Genomic DNA, 16,742 nt, shown 5'->3' with positions numbered 1-16,742 from the left:
AAGATCTGAAGTAAGACCAATTGTCTTCTTTTAAGCATCAGTCCCAACATAGCATTGATTTTTCTTCCAAGAACAGTGGAGCCATGGTGAGTCATCAAGCCAAATTTAGGATTACTATTTCTCTAGATGAGCACATTAATTGAAGGCACACGGTACATTTCCTTTTTCAACGTAGGAACAAGAGGTTTTTTCTCTGATGCCATGAAACTGGGCAAAGGAACAGTTTCGGAATCTAAAAGCTCTCTCACAAATGCAGAGTTTCTATGAACCCTTTCCAAACTAGGTTGCTCTTCTTACCGTTGGACTTCTAACTCTAAAATCACACAAAAGCCTTACAATAGCAGCTTTATTTCTGAAGTATTCACCATTAATTCACTTATATACCATGAAAACAGTTTTAAGATAAGTGCAGTTATAACAAGTAAAGAACTTCTCGTAACATGTAAAATCAAGGACCATCCACTCCCCCCCAGCTATCCACCAAAAAAAACTCTAGTCTCCAAAGCAGAACAGAAATCAGAGTGTACAAGAAATATACAGAAATAAGTAATCAAGATTAAAATGTTTCTTTAGAAGTCATTATGAAGCTAATAAAACCATTTCAACAAACATGAAGAAGACTAGCTTCAGAGATGCTTTGTGTATTTGTTTGTGTATTTAGCAGGAATACGCGTGTTTTAGTGTGTATACGTGTGTTTCTTTGTGGTGTGATATTAAACAGGAGAGATTCACCTATGTACTGGGTCTATATGGTAAGGTTTTGGTAGAAGGGGGGCTACAGGGATGGCCTTTGTGAGCAGAGCCCAGCAGCCGCCCCATGTCAGATCAGAGCCAGCTCCAGCCGGCTCCAAGGGAAACACCGCTGGCCAGAGCTGAGCCTGTGAGCAACACTGCTTGGGCCTCTGGGAGAGCAGAGTTGAGAAAGGGAAAGAACTGCTGCGCAACAGCAGCTGGGAGACAGGGGTGAGAAAACATCAGAGAAGCATCCCTGCAGCCCCCAAGGGCAGTGCAGCAGGAGGGCAGGAGGTGCTCCAGGCACGCAGCAGCAGTTCCCCTGCGGCCTGTGGAGAGGCCCCTGGTGGAGCAGGCTGTCCCCCTGCAGCCCATGGGTCCCACATGGAGCAGATCTCCACGCTGCAGCCCCCCCGTGGAGGAGCCCCCGCTGGAGCAGGTGGATGTGGCCTGGAGGAGGCTGCGGCCCATGGAGAGCCCACGCAGGAGCAGGCCCCGGGCTGGAGCTGCAGCCCGTGGAGAGGAGCCCACGCAGGAGCAGGGGTCTGGGGGGAGCTGCCGCCCACCCGTGGGGGACCCGTGCTGGAGCAGTTTGCTCCTGGGGGATGGATCCCGTGGTACGGAGCCGTGTGGGAGCAGTTCTTGAAGAGCTGCTGCCTGTGGGCAGCCCCCGCAGGCTCAGTTCGGGAAGGACGGCATCCCGTGGGAGGGACCCCGCGTGGAGCAGGGGCAGAGAGGGACCGTGAGGGAGCTGCGGAGACGAAGCGTTGGGGACTGATGGCAGCCCCCATTGCCTGTTCCCCTGTGCTGCTCACGAGGAGGAAGTAGGAGAGGGTGGATGAGGGAAGGTGGTTTTCATTTGTTTTCTTTGTTTCTCAATTCTCTAGCTTGTTAGTAATACGCAATAAATTTTATTAACCTCCCTCTGCTGAGTCTGTTTTGTCCGTGACAATAATTGTCGAGTGATCTCCACATCCTTATCTCAACCCTTGAGCCCTTTCCATCGCATTTTCTCCCCCCCTTCCCTTTGAGGAGGGGGAGTGAGAGACCAGTTGTGGTGGAACTCAGCTGCGCAGCTGGATAAAAACACCACAACCTAAAGCAACCAAACCAAAGTATGTAACGATGAAAATGTATCTAAATCACCTTTCTAGAGGTAAAGAGGGGTTGCAGAGTATAAGATAATACAGCGTCATGAACAAGAAGGACCAGAAGAACGTGAAGGACCAGCTGACCTGTACAGCACTTCAGAATTTAGACAGAAGTCTTAGAACAAGGAAGTCAATTAACGCAGTTTGAAAACAGTTGCACAACCGTGAGCCCGTCTGTTTTTAAGTGAAACAAAATCCTCCCACCTATTGTAAGAATATTTCCCACCTTAAATTCGTGGTACATAATTAGCAGCAGAATAAAGGGTATTTAATAAATAAATATAAAATATTTTTACTGAAGGCTTGGTTTGTTTTGGAGACAAATGATCTGCAAATTCCACTCAGAATCTGTATTTGCAAACATTTTAACATGTCAGTCATTACAAGTCAAAAGGAATCACAAACTACAAGTTACCTATATGATAGAAATACACATCTGCTAATCAAAATAAGAACTACATTAAATTGATCTACATACTAAAAGCTTTACTATCATTGGATTAGTAGAAAAACCTACAGTATCAAAAGACAGAAGGTATCAAAATACCCTGAAGAGAACCTCAATTAATCTGGGAAAAACAAACTAGTTACAGAACTGGTATGCATAGCACAATGTGATGCATGATATTTTGTTTAATGAAAAACAGTTTAACTCATATACATGCTGAAGTCATAAGGGCCAGAGAGATAGACTTATATTTCAATAATGGTATAAATTTAGTGTTAATTTTCATACTGATTCTCCAGCATAAGAAACCAGATTAAAAGCACCTTGACATACACAACCTATACAACAGGATAGCTTCTCTACGTTGCATTCCTGCTACAGGTTGTTACCACTTTTCATGGAGATTTGTCTTTTGCTAACTTCTCATTTATAAACACCAGGGTCAGTCTGACAGCTATACCAAACAGAAATACTATTTCTTAGATGCACGACTTAAAAAACATGATCAGTCATCATGGATCTCACTTTATGCACCTATTTTAATCTAACTTGTCCTCCAACTCCTTGTTTTGGAAGGAAAGAAGGATTTTACAGACACTTCACACTTGTGTTTTTAACTATGCATCTGAAGCCCATGCTCAACTATACCACCAGGTGGCACAATCACATAATGCCAAAGATGCGCTCTCACTGTCCCCCAGCCCCAAAACAAGTTGTGCACCAAACAGACAGAAGTACAAAAACCACCCGTCTAAAATGAATCTGAAAAGACCTGGCACTCCAACACTCTTCATAAAAAGAGGAAGAGATGATTAACCAAACAAATACATCCTATTTCCTCACATTCATCAAGTTCAACTTCAGGCATCTTGTTACTCATTCACCATCCCCTTTGAACATCAGGTCACAGTAGCAGTCCCTGCCTTGTTATACAGGATGAAAAACGGGCACACTCTGCCATACGAATCCTCATTACCGTGTTAACTCAAATGGACATCTGTGAGTTTATACGCAGAGATAAGGTACCGATCAATAGAAAAAAAAATAGGATGCCATAAATGATGCATTGATACACTAACAGGAAATGGTATTTACCTAATTGTGGCACTTGCTTCTCTTAGACAAGCTAAAACCATTTCACAAACAACAATAAATTTTGCCATCCTCTCAAATCTGTAAACATCTATCAAGAAGTATCAAGACCTCCAAAATATTTTACATGCCTTTCCTCAAGAGCATACAACTTTTAGAAAAAAAGAATATACATACAAGAAAATTATTCTTCTAGACTGTTAGAGAGGAGGCACCTATAACATGAAGTATCACCATTAGATCCTTGAAACTCATCAGGATTTGCAATCTTTCTTGTTGTTAGATGACTGTTCAATTTCTAGATCCACAGATGAGTGCTAGAACAGGTACCGTCTGTCAAAAAGTGAGTTATTTATCAGCACATACATAAAGATATCAACGCTATTCAGCAAATGCATGGTTTTGGCAACAAATACATACAGTTCCACCTCACAGCCTCAATTCCTGTCATATCTAGACTAGTTATAAATATTACCTATATATATTACTGGTTCAATTCAGACCTAATCAGAACTAGGTCCGGTGTTACCATATGTTAACAGTGCAAAACGCACCATTTGCTTTCATGCCATTCTTTCCAGAACACGATCCTTGGACAGAGAAGGTAAGGAACGCACTGTTAAACTTCAAACGGCACTTCCACATGCCAGTTAGATTGCTCAATGTCATTTAATAACTTCTTTGACAGATAAAAGGGATGTGACAAAGGATAGAATTCACTGATCACAAAAGAAAGTTATTTACACTGCAGCTTCTCCAAAAGGTGAATACCATGGGCACCCAATTCAGTTAAGTTTAAGTAGTAAATAATCAAGCTCTCCCCCCTACAAATGGACGAATCGATTCTACCATTCCACATCTAGCTCCCGTGGCTGTACAACAGCTATCAAGAAGGGCTATAACATTTTTACAAGCTTTTGGAACTGTCTTCACAGGAGACAAAACCAGATAAAAATCTTTCATCGCCTATTCACACCACCTTTCGAAGACAGTATAGTTTGTTCTTAAACACAATCTCAGTAAGTACTGCTGTTTTTCTTGCATATCTGATAAGCAAAAAGCTCTCTAGCCTTATTACGAGGAATAAGGAATTCCACTATCATTCCAAAACCTCCTAACAAGCTTATTGAGTTTCATCATTCACTGAATCCTTCGCTAAAAATTTCCCTTGACAAGTTATTCATCTGCTAATATTCTTCCATCTATTTCCACCTACTACAATACAAGCTTGTACAGATTGGTGTATCATTTTATCAAGAGGGATGTTATTTGTTTACAACATCAGATTCCATTAAAAAAATAAGAGAAAAAACAACCAAAAACCACCATCTATATGAAGATGCTGATACCTGAAGAACCTGAAAATCACATGGCATAAAAAAAAAAAAAAAAAAGAGAAAGTTGGCTTTGAAGAACAAAAGTCACTATTTCATGAGAGAACAAGACTAAAGTCACACAGATTGCCTTAGCCACCAAAGACACTCTCTGGATAAACTGTCCTCTCCCTCCCCTTTTCTCCTCATGATCCTGTCACAACTGATGGTCCATGCCTTAGAACAGTGTCTTCAAGGACTGTCCAGTGTTCTCAGAAAGGTGAAGAAACTGAACACCAATTGAAACACGAAACAGGCGCAGTGTCCATCTCTAATCTTGGAAATTAGTATTCCCCACTTCAGGGTTTTGAATTATAAGACCAAAGGCAGATGTTATGAAATACAGATGAAGATATTTATTCATCAAGAAAGCTGAAGCAAAAATCTGGTCGTGCTTTAGTAGATAATCTGGTATACTACTGAAGACCACAGATAAAGTTTATTCTTCTTCTTACACGAATGACTAAATGTTATTATCAATTGACAGGCTCCAAAGAGGAAAAAAAAGCATTGCTCTGAACATCAGTTTCCTCCAGTAAAAAATACAAAGACAAAAGAATAACTAGATTTGCCTTTGAAAGGGATTTAAGTATTTCATGAATTCCAGAGCCTCCAAATAACATAACACCTCCCACATATAGCTAGGTCTCTCATTTTAATATAATGAATATCCAACAACAACTAAAAAGCAGTGTAGCAATTCTTACCCCTAAAAAAAAATAAAGCAACATCTTCCACTGACTTTAGAAAGTTACTCAAACAAAGAAAATAAAAAATGCCTTTGTTTCCTTCTCATCCACTCCCAGGAGAGGGTAACCCATTAATAAAAATATATTTGTGATTCTCTTTAGCTTGTCTTACAGGAACAGAATGAACTTGCTAAGATTTACACTAGCTTCAGTGTGGTACCGCTCATTTCTGCACTTTCAGTAATACCTTGCTAAGAAAAAGAAAGTGCTAGAATAACTCCCAGAAGAAAAAAAAAAAAAAAAAGGAAAAAGGAAAAACAAAGCAGTTGTGAAAGTTTCATTCATTCAATTTGATTTATATATATATATATATATATTTGAATATTTTGCCTCTTTGAATACCGGAAGGGGCGAAGAAGTAACACATTGTGGAAAGACTACATATTAAGAAAAAAAATCCGACGGTTGACCAGTATATTTACATATGAAAGGTAGAAGATTACAAAACAATTTTTTCCAGTGAAACTATGAAAGCTGATTACTGCAACAGAAGATCTCGGCATTTGGAAAAAAAAAAAAAACAGCAAACAATTGTTGAACATAAACAAAAACCAAGCTAATTTAATCTATCAACTTTGCCAGGACATATAAACAGTTTACGTCTGGAGGAGCTGCAAGTTCTTCATAAAATCCATAGGTAAATCTACACTTACATATCTTTGGAAGAGAATTAGATGGGTTATTATTTTATAGGATGACCTTAACATATTTAAGGTACAACCTACAAACCTTTGTATTTATACAGTACAGCCCAATGAGAAAACCAGCTAGGTAGCAATTATTAGAAGTACTCTACATAGTCAGAAAGCTCTTGCCTAGGCTTAAAGAAGTCAGACTAACAGCCAAAAAAAAAATACCCAAATCATAAAAAGGAAAACAAGACAAACGTTGTTACACAGGGTACCTGCAGTCATACAGGACATTAGGAACAGATACATCTTTAAAGGGCTGAATGTCAACTATGCTCTCCAAATCCACACCCTTAGACAAAATCTGCTCAGCAAACACACAATTCATTTTTACTAATGGTCTACTCTACTCACAAATATTCTCATAAGAAAAAAAATAAATTGGCAAGAAAGTTCCTCCTCATGTTTCCAGCCACATTGCTAGAGGGTTAGTGGGTTTCACATAACGTTTACTGGAATAAGAACAAGAAAAGCAAGATCTATAGCTCAGCTTTCCTATGAATGATCTGATGGGGTGTGGAGCAGAAGTCACCCCTGAAAAGTTTGCTCTTATAAAAAATAAAAATAAATAAAAAAGCTAACAGCTAACATGGGATTATTGTGTTTACATTTCTGATTCCAAGATAAACAACTGTTCATTTTCAATTCATCTTCCTACTAAATAATTCTACAGGCATTTAGAATTGTATACAGATTTAAAAAGACATAAAGACAGCTGTGCTATATTTAGGTGGCATCTCTGACAGAAAAAAAAATCCAAAAGATCTATTTCATAGAAGAATGAAATGCAGCATTTTGTTTCTACAGAACTTTCTTCAGGTAAAGCTCTCTAGAAGTCTAAACACATAAAGAATTAGGTGGAAATATCTGGGTATGAAATTAATCATTTGGAGATCCATTAAAAAAAAAAAAGTATTTTTCTTTTAAAACTGTGTGGAGCAAGCATCTGGTGTTCATCCCCCCTCCTCCCCCCAACTTTATCTTTAAGGATCGTGAATTGAGAAAAGCTCAAGTTTTGAATCTCATCCAAAATATGGAAGACAAAACAAGGGATGGAGGGGAGCATACGTCTGAGTACAAACCCAGGAAGTATAAAGTGTCTTTTTGCCCTACACTGAGGGCACAAATGGACAAGGGTTACTGACAGAGATGTGTATCTTCACGAATCTTAATGGGGCTGCAACCAGCTGATGAGGCCTCAGGGAGTTCTCAAAAGATTTCCATGAAGGAGTGATGAACAAAAACCTTTAGGAGATGGTAATGCTGTACTGAAGAATATTACCACGCTGGGGTGCAGGGCTGATGAGCGTATTTTGTCTGGGGAGCATTTCTGAGGCGCTTACCTCCTTTGAAGTCTCTTGGCGTCAGGATGAATGCTAGCTGTCCTCGGGCTGCCATCCCTTTGAGGGGAGGGAGATACAGATGAGCCCAAAGGTTCTCTTCTAAACACAAGTCCTTATGCAAGCTGGCCAAAAGGTCCCTGCAATCAAAGAAATCATTGTGGTTTTGCATGTGGCGCATTTATGTCCTTTAATCAAGGTTTGTCAGCCATCTAACGTTCAACCACAAAGGAAAAAAAAAATAAATGCATCTGCCAGGTAGCCAACGCAGAACAGAGACTAAGGAGAAAGAAGAATTGTTCATTCCAGATTGGACACTGTGTACTCCACGAAAAACACACGCAGTATGATTTTTCAGACTAAGCAGAACAGTACCCTCAGTGGACAGTATATGTATGTATATATGCATAAAAAATGCTATTTGCCTTTGGAATCATTTTCCAACACACTGAAATTCCTGCCTTGTTCAGATCTCAAGGAAAAGAGAATTGTCATTTCTAGACATACGGACTAGTCAATGCATCCTACAACCTAATGCAGCAGTCACTCTTCAACCATGATCTCTCGCAGTTACCACAGCAGTATACAATTGATCCCGAAATGCATTCTTTTTGCTGTACGCTAGTTTAACAGAGCTTGCAGAGCCACTTGCTAGAGGGAAAAAAAAAAAAAAAGCAACAATGAAAGTTCTGTCGCACTGATAAAAGATTCCTTTTGCTCAACATTTAGATTTAGCAGACTTGTGTTAGCATCCCAACATGCTAGAGCCACGAGCTCCTTGTTTCCCTTAGCCTGAGTCATCCCTAACAGTGTCCATATTCTCAGGCTCCCTGGCGTGTTTCCTGGGGACATGCCCTTCCATCACAGAAAAGAATCCTTACAGCCCAGCTGTCACAAGCCTGGGCTTGTCACACTAAGCACATGATTTCCCAAAGCTCCAAGCTAATGGGCAATCTTAGTTCGTACCAAACCCAAACTATGTTATAGGAAAAGCAAACAGACACACAATTCTTGCGGTGGCTGCAAAACCAGTTCCTAGCTAATAAGCACAAAAAACTTATACAAGTACAGAACTGCACACATTTCACTTTCTAAAGCAGTGGGTAACCACTTCTATGGAACACTGCGCAATCCCAGAGCTGAGCACAGCCTGGGAGAAGAAGTCACTGAGAGCAGCCCTGCGGAGAAGGACTTGGGGGTGCTGGTGGACAAAAAGCTCCACACGAGCCAGCAGCGTGTGCCTGCAGCCCAGCAGGCCAACTGCGTCCTGGGCTGCACCACCAGAGGGGTGGCCAGCAGGGGAGGGAGGGGATCGTGCCCCTCTGCTCTGCCCTGGTCAGGCCCCGCCTGGAGTGCTGCGTCCAGGGCTGGGGCCCCAGCACAAGGAGGACGTGGGGCTGTTAGAGCGGGTCCAGAGGGGGGCCACGAAGTTGACCAGAGGGCTGGAGCACCTCTCCTGTGAAAAAAAGGCTGAGAGAGCTGGGGGTGTTCAGCCTGGAGAAGGGAAGGCTCTGGAGAGATGCCACTGCAGACTTTCAATACTTAATGGGGGCGTATAAAAAGACGAAGGGCAACTTTTTACGCAGGCAGATAGTGATAGGACAAGGGGGAATGGTTTTAAACTAAAAGAGGGGAGGTTTAGATTAGATGTTGGGAAGAAATTCTTTACTCGGTGGTGAGGCACTGGCACAGGCTGCCCAGAGAAGCTGTGGATGCCCCATCCCTGGAGGTGTTCAAGGCCAGGCTGGATGGGGCTTTGGGCAGCCTGGTCTGGTGGGAGGTGTCCCTGCCCATGGCAGGGGGGTTGGAACTGGGTGGTCTTTAAGGTCCCTTCCAACCCAAGCCATTCTGTGGTTCTATGAACAGCACGTGTACAGGAGACCATACTCTTCCATTTCCCACTGATCTACAGCCAGTTTTCCTCTTTTCTCTTCAAAAATGGGGGTGGCAGATGAAAAAGCATGTCTCTTACACCCATTACACTTTGAACAGTTAAGCTTTTTTATCCCCTAGTGTGGCTGACAACAGTCATTCCCTTCCTCCCTGTCCACCAGGCAAAAAAATACTTCATAACCATGCCTACCCAGTCCATACTTAATGGGAAAGAATTAACTCCAATCTATGGCAGATTTTTCCCAAAGATCAGTGAGTGAGTGATGTGGTTCTGTGATAACCCCAACATTTCTTTTGTTTACCTCTACTGGATAAAAATGAAATCCATAATCAAATCATAATTTATATGGAGCTGAATTTTACTGAGAAGACCACCAAATGATTATTAATACTCTACAAAGTCCCAAAATAAGGAATTGAAAGCAAAAGTATGTCAACATTAGTTTACAGAGTTCATTCCTCCAGGCAAACTTCATCATAACAAAAGCAAAACTATCAAGTGAACTTTGCATCCAATGAATAAAAAGAATTAGTTTTAAAAAAAATCCACCAAAATGCCACCCTACTTGCACATAAGTATCTTGGACCTCTTTCACTGCAATAGCTGCTATCAGTTACACTCAGCTTTTACAAATTACTACTTGCTCTAGACCAGAAACAAACTTCCAAGAGAAAAAATGAGGCACAGGAACCCTTTCACCTCCATTGCCCAAAAAACAATTTTTCTAATGCTTCCATCTTTTTCCTCTTTACCACTACGTCAAACTAAATTCCAAATGAAAGGTACAACTCAAGTTTTCTTCTCCTTTGCAGAAATATCAATCCACCCATCAGTTTAATCCTTTCTACTACTAGTGTATACAACTCTCTGGATCTTTTGCATTCTTGCTCTGCAGACTAAGTCTTTACTTCTCTTTTCCTTTTCACTCATGCATTCATGTTATTACTAAACCCCACTGTTCCTTTTGCAGGATATTCATAGGCCAATCCTTTTTCCAAACCCTTAACTACTGATGAAGTTTATTTACCAGCCCTAAAACTGGCCAGGATCTTCAACCCACACTTCTGCCAAGCTCATTTCTCCAATCCCTGTAAAACACGTAATTTCCACTTTCTCTCTTAAACAACACTTCCTTTGGCCTCTAATTACTGCTAAAACCACCTTCTATTCACACCCCTCATTTCCATTTTGCCTTCCTCCCCACATTTTCTTTTCCTTCGTACAAACTGCTGTTTCAAGGAGCTGTTAAAGAAGGAAGAGCAGGAAAAAGCCTCAGAATCTCCAAATGACCCTTTTTTCCCCAACTGTTTTTACATAGTAGCTTAAGAATTTCTTAGTATAGTGAAAAAAGTGGGAAAAAAATAAAAAGAGAAACAAACCTTAAGAACTTAGTTGAAAACACCGGTTCCTAAAAGATCACAGTTCTTTTCATCAGAATTAACACAGCACAAACCTATTTATTCACTGTGGAACTTTCCTTTAGAAGTTCAGTATTTCTGAGTTTCGTTATTTCTGAGTTGCTAACCAACTTTTCAAATAACAGTTTCTGGAAGCTATACATTCAAGCATTTTAGTATGTTTATTAACTTGTTCCGTAACACGCCATAATGTTATTCCTTGACACGTGGAAAGAATGTGACATTTTCCCTTTTACACAACTGCCTCCATTCAAACCGCATGAAGACCTAAGCTTCATTTGGCCTGAAGAACTGTACAAATGCCAAAGATATTGAAGTAAAAGAAAATTTACTGAGCAATAAAAGCTTCCTAATGTTAACACTGAAGATATGACGCAAACATAATAACTATGTAAGAGCACAAGATTATGGTGGAGAGGTATTCATAATCAACATGGCAAATATTCTAGAGGTACCCAAGAACATCAGATCAACAGATTGGTGGTCATCTGCCAGGAGACCTCTTTAGACAATACACACACCAGCATTATTGCTGGCTGATTTAAAAGGTTTCATAAATAACAACGTGGCAGTGTGTGTCCATAAAAGAGTGTGTGATCTCCTCCACTACCCCCTACTTTAAAAAAAATAAAATAAAAATTAGTTTTGCCTACTCACTGAGCTGAACCTCTTCACTCAAAGTGCAAAAAGGTCCTGGTGCTAGGGCGAGGAAGTGGCGAGTCGCAAGGCAGAGCTAGATTTCCCCTTGCAGCAGCAGACAAACAAAGCTCGCACCTAGATGCCATACTGACATTCCCTTTTCAGATATCTCACAGGCCAGCACTTACCACACACCACAAAAGGACATATGACAAGCAATACTATATGCTGTTAAAAACCACTGCTATGTCATCCTGATCTGCATGGCCAAACTAAGTATGAGGCTTCCTGTTACAGCCTCAACAAGCAACAAAGCTTGTTACCAAAAAGAGTGGTCCCTCTGTCCCTTAGGCTCCCAATTCCTGGGCTCACCCCCTCCACCTTTTTTTGCCCTGAACCCAAACCATCTGTCTGGCTAATTCATAAGAGGTGATTTTGGAAGGGGTAGGAGGAAGTCACTGGAAAAGTAGTTTCCCCACATGAACCAAGTCATTTTGCAGTCAACACATCCAACACCAGCCAAGTGGCAAGAACCTGAAAGCAGGATGGGGAACAAGATGCTGTTGCTGCTTATTTCAGCAGCAACCAGCTGTGAGACCAGCCTAAAAACAGGTATCAAAAATGTGAAATTATGGAGCTTTCAAGGGTTATCACAACAAGCACAACACATGACTTCCAAGAGACAGTATTTTACATTGAGCTTTCTAAATTTAGATTTAAAACAACATGGTTAAGTACCTAACTGTTGGACAACATGAAAAACAGTTACCACAAATTCTCAGTTTGCCTTTAGATATACTAGTGATGCTTCCCAATCTCAGTAAGCCAGCATAGTAAGAATTATTTACCCATAAAAGAGTAGCAGTTCAGAACTGATTACGCTGATAAGCAAGAAAATTCTTGAAGTCACCATTTACTAGACAGATTTTTTCACAGATTCCGAAAAACATAACAATCTACATTAGATTCCAAAAATAAGAATCTCTTGGACTGCTAAAAGTAGTGGAACAAAAAGTTTTGAGTCACAATTAGAAATATCTTTGAATAAAGACAACGCAAATGAGCAACTCCTTTCTCATTAAAGAGCACAACAAAAGGCTACAGGCAAACACACAAGTAGTAAAGACTATAGGCAAAGGTTCAGACTTGCAAGGTAATCATCTCTGAAATTAGGGGACCAAACTATTTTCAATATGAAAACAGGGCCTCAGAGCAAAACCACCCCTGCTAGAAACAGACAGAATGTATGGGATCTTGCATACACTCTTGCTTTTGTCTTATTTATGACTGTTATGGGCTGCGTTAATGGAAGCTTTCAACAACATCTTTAAATCGGTACTCCATCCAGACCTGAAATCCAAGCAGAACTGTTCCAGAAACTCCCTTCTACCTCTATCAGGGCTGTCCAGGCAGATGGCATTTTCTCATTTACAGTGGACAAGTGAGGACAGGCACCTCTTCAACTCCTCTGCCAGGAGAGAACCTGGGGGTTTATGAGGGGCTTTGGAAGGAAAGTAAGCATACCTGTACAGGAACCGCCTCACACAGAATCGTGCCTCATTTTGATCCGAACACGCTCGCTTAGGGTCACATCAGTTCAAAAATGCTTGTAAATGTTAAAGTTAACCAGTTAAAGCTGTAAAGCAAAAGGATGCTGACCTAAAACATGTTAAAGTCACATATAAACACTCGCATTCAAAATTACATTACGCAAATAGCCATGGCAAGAATATTCAATATATGCACTACAACACCCTTGAGTTTCATGAGGTATGCAAGCTTAGGCTTCTTTAAGTTCAGCAAGTACTGATTTAGAAACAACTGCAAGTGCCATAAAATCCACTGCATATACATTTAAGCTATCTTCCTTTTAAAAAAAGTACGTGTCATTTCTAGATGTAATTTGCTTAGCTTGGCCATTCACCCATGCCACCCTCTCCTATTTTGGTACAAAAGGTTAGAAAGCACTGACCTATCAGCACTTCAACAAGGAACAGCTTCCATACGTACAGATAAGCCACTTCCTAACCTTCTCTTGGATGAAAAATCAAGGCTGAACTTCAGCCTTTCCCTGGAATACAGGCTTTCCAGAGCTCAAACTGTTCCTGAAGCTCTCCATTGAACGCATTCCAGCCCCGCTGTGAACTGGCCATTGCTATTTCAGGAATGGCCTCGCTGATGCCACCTAAACCGAGGCCCTAGCCAATACATGATTTATTTTGGCTCAGCCACAGCATTACTTACGGACCTCATGTCCATCTGACTGCCTAAAATAAACTATACGTTACTTTCAGAATCACTGTTTTTCAAAAATATTTATTTCTAGACTTCATTTACCTGAACATGTTGTTCTACAGAGCCCAGTTAACCAAACTTCATAGAAGTGGCACATTTTATTTCAAGGCTATATCATGTCATTCATAAAAGTTAACCAGAAGCTATTTTCTGTTTTCTTGCAGTATGTATGAATGACAGCTTGACTTAGAGCAGTAATTGTAGTATAACAAGACATAGAAATAACTACTGGTACAGGTATAAGCTACAACAAAAATTATCAGCAGCTATCCTTTAAGACTCTTACCATTGTCAGTTCTTTTTATAGATTTCTTTTTTAATCATTCTTAAAATAGTTTTACAGAATGGGAAGTTTTCCAGGTAAAAGAAGGAAGAAATAAACTAGAAGTCTGGTTCTCAATGGATCTGGTTTAAACAGTTCAAAAGAGGGCATCTCCAAAGCTACAAAGCATGCCAGAAAAATACATCCAAAGGATGAAAAAACCATGAGCTTAGAGACTTTTTTTTTTCTAAACACATATTATAGAACTAGTTAAATATTGGTTTGCCATCACTAGTATCTGTTTATATTGGATGCTGAAACTACTTGGTGATCGTTTGCTCTATCATTACATTCATCTGTAGAAAAGTCTATGACAGGGACTTAAAGACTATATATATGTGCATATATACATACGCACATTATATATGTATACATACATGAACACGTACATCTCAGTTTTTATCCATATATTAAGCTTGGCTTTGAGTAACATACATATATGAAAAAAAAAAAAGGCCAAGATTATCCAAAACTATTCTTCAATCATATCAGGACAAAATAACAGAAACTAATATTCATATATTTCTAAGTAGTAATCCAAGGCAAAAATAAATATGAAAATATTATGAAGTTATAATAAAGCAGTGACTAACGTTACTAACACAACTGAAGAAAAAAATTCAGAGGCATCTCCTTCTTGGAATTAAAACAGATTTCAACCAACTTGAACTGAACAGGACAAGCGAAACAACTTTAGAACCAAATCTAAGCTCTTGAAAAACCGGTGAAGCAGAATAAGATGCAGAAACCAGAGCTGACAGGCTCCGAGAGAGAAAAGGGTTTGGAATAAATAGCATAGCAATACTTTTAAAAAGATATAGTGCAGCAAAGCTCAGATGAGACAGTAAAAAACGTGAGAGAATTTAAAAAAAAAAATTGACAAGAAACACAGAATCCTTATTCCATTACAGGGGAGGCAGTGGATGCTGTTACCTAAAATCTAAAGAAGGCAACAGACCCAGCCAGGTTTCATAAATTAGCTTTCTAAGGATCTAAAAAGAGTTATACTTCTCTGCATGGAGCATTTAATCAGATCACAGACAGAGCAGATGAACCTTTCATTTGGAAGAGATTCAAGAACAGATATGGTCCCCACAGCAGAGAAAATGGAGTCATTGCCCATTTCATTAAGCCTACTTCATAAAGGAACACTGATACAGGTTTTTAACACACCATGGCAGATACGGAGTCAGTCCCTTTAGATACATGCACCCATATAAACCATGTTGCTGTGATACGCTCCAAGAGCAACCATCTAGTTATTTATGACCTCCTATGACAGACAAAAACCCTTTGTGCTAACAGAATGGGAACATGAAGACACCATATTTTAAAGTGTGGTCTTTGAAAGGAGTACTTGCATTTCTGTTTTATATAAAGACACTGGGGTTTCTGACAAGGAGATGTTCCTGAAATTAACTTATATTCATAACCCACTTCGTTACTACTTATAGCTCTATTTAAACAAACTCAGCAATTACACACAAACCTCCAACAACAAAATCTAGAGAGAACAGAAGACTTGCTCTGTGCAAGCAGAAAGCTGTTTTTTATTTAAGACTTACTTTCCATGTTAAAGTCGTAATACTTCACACATATAGATATGGCTTATTCACTGGATATATATATTAAAAAAATGCTATAAAGCAAATACATTCCTGAAAAGATGAACTCAGAATATATATTTTTTAAAAAGTAAGAAAATTTCGCAAGGTACATCACACTGCTCTAAAAAGCATAGCTAAAAATCATTTTTTTAGAAACAAGTATTTCTGGGACGCAGCAACTGTCATTAACTCGTTAAAGATAACACCCATTTTTAGTTGTACTTCCACATCCACATTGTTCCATAGACACCAAAAGCTTGATGAGCTATTCTCACAAACATCATGACACCAGTAAGAGGCCTCAGGCATGTACACCAGTATTATACAAGCCTTTTAAAATTCACTAACACACTAGCATGTATAATCATGTAGCTTAACTGAAGCAGGCATGGAGTAACAGAGAATGAAGAACAATACAAGAAGGATTTCTCAAAGACATATGATTCAGATGGTTAAAAACAAAAGAAAAACTACCTAAACATTCCAGCTACCTGGAGAATCTTCAAAAATGTAAGTTTTCATGGTATTGCCCGTTAACCACCTTCGCTGAAAATACAGAATGCTTCTTAAAATCTGTCAAACATTTTAAAGGATGTCAGAACAGGTCTTCTGCAGTTCCGTAAGCATTCCCTACAAAGGGACATGAAATATTCATCATCAGGTCTGCAGAGTCCCAGATGGGACAGAAATACTTCTTTTCTGGTGTCTTCAAACTTGTTAAAACAATATAAATACCAGAAAGTTCTCATAAAAGCTACTTATTCCTACTTAACAACTGACATGGGAATACTTGGAAAAAAAAAAAAAGTTATTACATAATAAAAGACACCTCTTCAGCTCACAAAAGGATATGTAAGAAACCTGAGGAAACAAAGACTGATCTGGAGCATGAAGAATAAAGAAAATGAGAGGGAGAGAGAAAGAGAGAAAGAGAGAGCATAATTGTTATTGGAATCATTATTTGCCTGTCAAATATAATTCACAGAAAACCAA

At 39.6% G+C, this 16,742-nt stretch overlaps 1 protein-coding gene across 4 annotated transcripts in view; it reads right to left on the bottom strand.

Annotated features, from left to right (window-relative positions):
* The window catches only part of STK24 (serine/threonine kinase 24), a 53,987-nt gene that overhangs the window by 21,299 nt on the left and 15,946 nt on the right, over positions 1-16,742 (bottom strand). The window contains exons 1-2 of one of the 4 annotated variants that reach the window (XM_050713211.1): positions 8,082-8,096; positions 7,578-7,714 (exon numbers count right to left, since the gene is read on the bottom strand). The exons of 2 other annotated variants lie outside the window; for them this stretch is intronic. The gene's annotated coding sequence lies outside the window, so the exon portion shown is untranslated. Of the gene's footprint in view, positions 1-7,577; positions 7,715-8,081; positions 8,097-16,742 lie in introns of those variants that run through there. One more of the 4 variants, XM_050713208.1, reaches the window with a different exon arrangement.

This window comes from Cygnus atratus, chromosome 1 (genome assembly GCF_013377495.2).
Source record: "Cygnus atratus isolate AKBS03 ecotype Queensland, Australia chromosome 1, CAtr_DNAZoo_HiC_assembly, whole genome shotgun sequence".
In the NCBI taxonomy this organism is placed as follows: Eukaryota; Metazoa; Chordata; class Aves; order Anseriformes; family Anatidae; genus Cygnus; species Cygnus atratus.
This window is presented reverse-complemented; position numbering and strand designations above follow the sequence as displayed.